This window comes from Ornithodoros turicata, chromosome 1, assembly GCF_037126465.1.
Source record: "Ornithodoros turicata isolate Travis chromosome 1, ASM3712646v1, whole genome shotgun sequence".
Classification (NCBI taxonomy): domain Eukaryota; kingdom Metazoa; phylum Arthropoda; class Arachnida; order Ixodida; family Argasidae; genus Ornithodoros; species Ornithodoros turicata.
In genome coordinates, this window is record NC_088201.1 from 58,572,862 (window position 1) to 58,579,118 (window position 6,257).

Below are 6,257 nucleotides of genomic sequence, written 5' to 3' on the forward strand. Positions count from 1 at the left end.
ATACATATCAATTTAACATTCTTGACCAGAGGCCTTCAGAGAATGAGTCGTCCGAAATGTTTGTTTGTGCGTTGAATTTGAACGAGAATCGTGTATGTCAAATTTGGCGATAATGTTGTTGCGTACAGACTTTATTTATAACTAAGCAATGCACTGTGCGCATTCAAACGGAAATGGGAAAATTCCTCACTACTAATACTGATGTTTTGACCATGAGAACTTACTGATTATGTACGAACTCTCTGTAAAGAAAGGGAAAGGAGGGACTGGGAGCAGGGAGGTTGCCATTACGAGCGTCTGCAGCTCCATGTGCTGCATGTGCGGCATGTGCAGCCCCATGCTCATTCAATCTTACAGCGTGCACGTACAAAGGATATTTGAAAAAAATAAAATAAAAAATAAAAACACTATGGTCTCTGAAACGGACCTTAAAATTCGGTGCACTTCGTTCATGGCGTAACTTGAATATTGCCCATTGCAGAAAATACGTGCCCTGTGTGGCATCCAGACAGCAAAAACGCTATATATCTAAATTAGAAAGGTTGCAGAATAGGGTTTTACATTTTTTTTACAACCAGTATATAAGTATTTATACGTAAGGTTCCCCATGCGGCGTAGAAACAGCACCAAGGCGGCCTCGGTGGCTCAGTCGATAGCCTGGTGGCTGGTTGAGCTCAAGATTCTGTGTCCGATCCCGGCCAGAGACGGTAACAATATGGGGAAGGTAACTATTGCTTCAGGCACCGCGTGTCGGAGATTTCTGTCGCGTCTTACATAACCCCTTAGATGGTCGAAATCAGCATGTCGCCACACAAATGGGCTTGACTCACTTACGTGTAACTCCATACTCTCAACTATTATTATAGCACCGAGGTGTCTCAAGAGGAACAAAATAGGTAGGTCTCGGGATATAACGATTTCCTCAAACTCTAGTTTACACCACACACCACGTTTACTGCCGCTGCCCCCTGGAACTGGCTTACTCTTTAACTGCTTGGTGATTGCGAGTGGAATTCTCACGCCAGTGTGGTTTTGCAAACTTTACAGCTCTGTGAATTTACAGTTTAAGTGTGATTCCACTTCTGAGTGTGTTTCATGCGCATCGGTATTCGCAGAAGCACGCCCTTCTGAGAGTTCTTCGTTTTTCAGAGTGTCAGGGAGCCGCAGAGAGGGTCATGGGGCGAGCTGATGGCACAGACGGAAAATAAGAAGCAGTTGTAACTTGCAGTAACCTAGCAACTGTACTGAACTGCAGAAAAAATAAGTGTAAGTATTAGTTGCAACTACGATCCTGCAAAGAGTTTCTAACTACTTTTTAACTGCCGTACAGCAGCTTAACTAAATGCAGTTAACTGCTGCTCATCACTGGTGGTATTATATAGCCGCCACCATTATGCTCATCCTGATGGCGATCACTACAATACACATAACTGTATTTCTTACCATGCAGTAAGAGCCAGGGCCACAGGATAGGGTGCAAAATTGTATGCCTATAATGGCAACTTGAAATAATGATTTTGGGGGGAAAGGAGACGAAAAACAAAAGGTGAATTTCTAGGACAGCAGAATATGCAGACAAGATTTGCTCAGTATCCGGTAATCCATACGAGAAAAGAAAAATAGAAGGCTGCCTCTTGTACTTCTTTTTTCTTCTCCTTCTTCTTTACATGATTTTTGTTGTTGTTGTTTTCTCTGAACGTTCGCATCCTCGCGCTCGAATTTTCTGGGTCGCATTTGAAGTATGTTGCGGAACAGTGATGAACTACCATTTTGTAACGTTTCCTTATTGTGCAAGCGATGGGATGTTGTGTTCAAGTTGTGGGAAAATATTTAATCGACACTGGGTCAAAAGCCGCTCAAGCCTCTGTGTTTTCTCAGGTCACCTAGAAAATTGATAACTACGTTGCATGTCATGGGAAATGCGTGAAACGCAGCAATAATGGTATTGTAAGGAGTGAGAAGGCGTGTGAGCTCTAAGAGATTTAGGTACGAAGGATGAGCAGCTGCTTCTGAATCCTACATGTTGGTAGTGGTGGTTGTGAGTTTATCAAACGACACCCACACACATAAATGAGATGATGATGTGGTGGGTCATTCTCCGCCGGCGACAAAAACTAGTGCCGGAGCCGGTATGTAAAATATAATGAACACTGTAGGTTTCAACGAACACTAAACTTGCTATTGAGCAGAAAAACTGGTGCAGGGAAGTAAAGACATCGTCAGCAACAAATCTATGATGATCATGACAGGGAGCACCTTCATCGCTGGGCTGCGGTACCCTGCCCCATTGCATGAGACACATTAGTGAGCGTGATGAGAATAAAGTGAAACGAATTAAGAAGTACTCGTAGTTCACAGAACAATTTAGGGATCTTCGGGTGGCTGTACAATGCAGAACAACCGGAGGACGAAATGAAGAAAAACAAAAAACAGCGAAATGACAGCCATTCGAAAACACAATATCGTGGGCTCCGAAATGGGAGTATATCAAAAGAGATAACGTGGTAGTATAGCGTCTGGAGAACAGTGGTGGCCGGCAGGAAGTCCACAAATATTTGAAAATCATGGTGATGTAGGATATTGTTCTGACAGAGGCTTAGAATTGCAGTCAAGCTGAACAGCTTGCGGCTGATGCTATTAAACTGAACCCGAAGTATCCGCCTCTTCGTTTTGTATAGCTGACATTCATGAACAGGGGTCTCAAACATGCGGCCCGCGGACCACATGTAGCCCTCTATGAACTATTCTGTGGCCCGTGGGCTCTTGGCCACCAAATAGAACGAAGCTACCCTTTCGAAAAATTTAATGAAGGATTCGGGATAAAAGCAGATTTTCGGACATTGTCTTCATCCTTGCCCGGCGTACTGTTGTCTCTGTCGATGTTAGGCAGAATACACGGCATGTGAGCACTTCTTGTAACTCATGGACCTCACAAAGTTACGAACACGGCAACCTGGTATTTGCGTGCAATTCGGTAAACTAGCACCGTAGGTAATGTGAGGAATAAGAGGGTTCATCTTAATTATCATACGAAGTCAAATAGCGGCACATAAAAAAAAGAAAAAGACCAGAATGTTTCGTACAAAGCCCATTGTATCTTGTTATTTTAGGAATCATATTATAGTAAACCCGAAACAATAACCACTTGTCAATAATATCGGCTAACTGTTTCTCTCTGATTTTTCATTTATTTTTCCAACTTGAAGGTGTGAGCAAAGGCAACAATACAGTGTGTAAATAGGAGATAGTTTTGAGTGCTCCTGAACATTCTCATAATCCTTCGTACTACGTGTTTTTGTACTACTACGTAAGTACTACGTGTTTTTTGTCGAATCGTTCCTCATATTTTCGGTGCCCGATTTGAAGGGCAGCTGATTTATTTCTCTTGGTGTGTCAAATGGAGTTTTTCAGTAATGAATTCTGGACACACCGTCCCGCTCCAAAGTAACTACACCGCTCCTGTTCTTGTGTGCATTTTTATGGCGTGATACATCAAGGTACTTTTGGTAATTACCGTCACTTCTTTTCCTTGTGGCCCTCCATGATGTGGTCGAAGGTCCATGCGGCCCGCGACTCCATTTGAGTTTGAGGCCCCTGTTCTAGAAGGATATGCCCGCAGTACCCGATTATGTACAGGGTGTGTGCAGAAAAACGTGACCCGCATTTAGGCACATAGCTTGTTGCCTACCTAACTAACGAACTTCCGGTGGCGCACGATGGCGCATTTATGCGTGCGAAATCTGTAGAAAAATTGTGGAAGCCATACCCAGCTTAAAAAATAAACGGTACAACGAAAACTTCGGCTTCCGTGCATCAGAATAGGGCAACAGGGTGGACAACAGGGTGTATGTGAAAGGGCAACACGGTGCACGTAGGAGAGTTGTGTTCAAGTACCGCTAGGAGAGCTATCGGTGCATAAATCGAAACAATGTCCCACATGGATGCTCATCGGCAGTACCCCTAGCGGCGCCTGCACATAACTCTCATTACACCGAAATGCACTACCATGCACTATCATGGCCGCCCTATTCTAATGCATGGAAGCCCATGTTTTCGCGCTCTGTTTATTTTTTTACACTGAGTATGGCTTCCAGGATTTTTTTGTAGCTTTCGCACGCATAAATACGCCGTCGTGCGCCACCGGAAGTTCCTCGGCTAAGTAGATAACGAGTTACATGTAAAAATGCGGGTCATGTTTTTCTGCGCACACCCTGTACTTGAATTGTGAAGTAAATGCTGCATTGAGGCCAAGTTTGTGCAGACAGAAGGTGAAGTAGCGTGGTGATGTGAGCAAGTGATAACAACAACAAGAACAACAGAGCAATGATGGCTATGACATGGTAACGATCTTGGAAGGGATCCCGTGGTGGTGGTGGTGCTAATGAAAGAGCTCGCTGTTGTCGGCCTCACAGAGGTGGGCAACGTCACGACTAACGCTCTGGGGGAATGTGCGTCTTGGGCCGACTACTAAGGGAACTGTGCCGACATATGTCTGACAGCGTCTGAGGAAAACCCAGGAAAGACCCCAGACAGCACAGACAGCACCGGGATTCGAACCCGGGTACCTCCCAGTCTCGACGTGACACGGCCAGCACTCATGGATCCCGTGGTGGTGGTGGTGATGGTGAAAGGGCTTGCCGTTGTCGGCCTCACGTATGTGGACAACGTCACGACTGACGCCCTGGGTGAATGTGCGTCCTGGGCCGACTTCTAAGGGCCGTGTTGACCGTGTTTCTATGGGAGAGGCAGAAAGGAAAGGAAGAGGCAGAGGGATCCATGAACTGTGCCGACATCCCGTTTTCTGCCTCTCTCATACAAACACGGTCAACGTTCACAGGATGGAGAGAATACGCTGAAAGGGTAAGATCACTAATAGGAATATCCAATATTTTCACAATCGCCACTCTCAGTACTTCATATTTTGAAAGCAAAGCATCCGACGTACTTTGCAAAGGCCTCGTTCATAAGAACGGGGTACAACGTACCGAATTCGGCAGGGTTCACGGTTCTTTCCGGAGGCAATGATGATAATTCGGGGCTTTACATCGCGAGACAACTATTTACATAGGTCACACGGTTATTTTAAGGGTGCTATGAAATTACCCTGACAACGTGTTACCTTAACATAGCGTCAGGACTAAAGGCTCTAGCTTGTCTAGCTCGGCCGATTTTGAACCACACTCAAAAAGTTTTGAGAATAAACTACTAGTGCGGAGAAAATTTAAAAAAAAGGAGTACCTTTGACAGAAAGTTTAATAATTCATGACTGTTCAAATTAAAGAAAACATCAATAATAAAATAGTACCTAACGAAGCAAAGAATTTTGATTTCCGCACAGTTTAAAAATGACAATTTAGAAATTGCTTACCCTTTTTTTCAGTTGCAAATTTTGGATAATTTGCGCTGCCGTTAAACGGTTTTATTCGCATGAGTTCTGCGTTTGCAGATCATCTTTTTTTTTTTTTCTTTTATCAATCAATCAATCAGTCTGCCTTTGCGATCAGCGAAGACGTCATAAATTACCGTACTATGAACACCTACACATACTGAGGGAAAGAAGCGAGAAAGATAACGTGTATGTTATATTTCGAATTACCCATCGCAAGTCAATTCGAGGTTAAGGGCGCAGTAATGCACAATTTTTTTTTCCTCGCGGAAGGAAAGAAACCGTTTCCTTGACACCGGCATGAAAGGAACAGGGTTGGTCCGTTGCGTCGTTCGCAATTTATGATGGATTGAAAAAACACGCCTTCCCTGTTCCTCTCCTTCTCAAAAAGTGCGACAATGCGGCTCGGGCACCCATTGGTCTCCTCAAACGATCACTCGTGATGATTGAACAAATCATTTGCTGAGAACAATGAGAGCGCTGCCAGTCTTGTCGGCCTTCTTGAGAACGAGATGGAGTGGGAAAGAGTAAAAGGAGATAATGATGATGATGATAATGAAGTAAGTGGGAAAAAAGTTAAGGGATAACTTTTTTGCACTTTTGTGCTCCTTCAAGGCCTTAGCAATATGCTCTGAATTCCATAGCCAAGCAGCCTCGTCGTGTGACATTACCGCATCTACGTCCCCCACCGCCAGTTCAGGTACAGCTGTTACTACACTACCATATATATATATATATATATATACTTATCATATACACAATGGACCTTGGCCTGCTATAGGAAGCATATTTGAATACAGTACGAATAGAAACAATATCATGAATTACATAAAAAGGAGCTGATAAAGCGTGGGTAATGCTAGCGGTATTG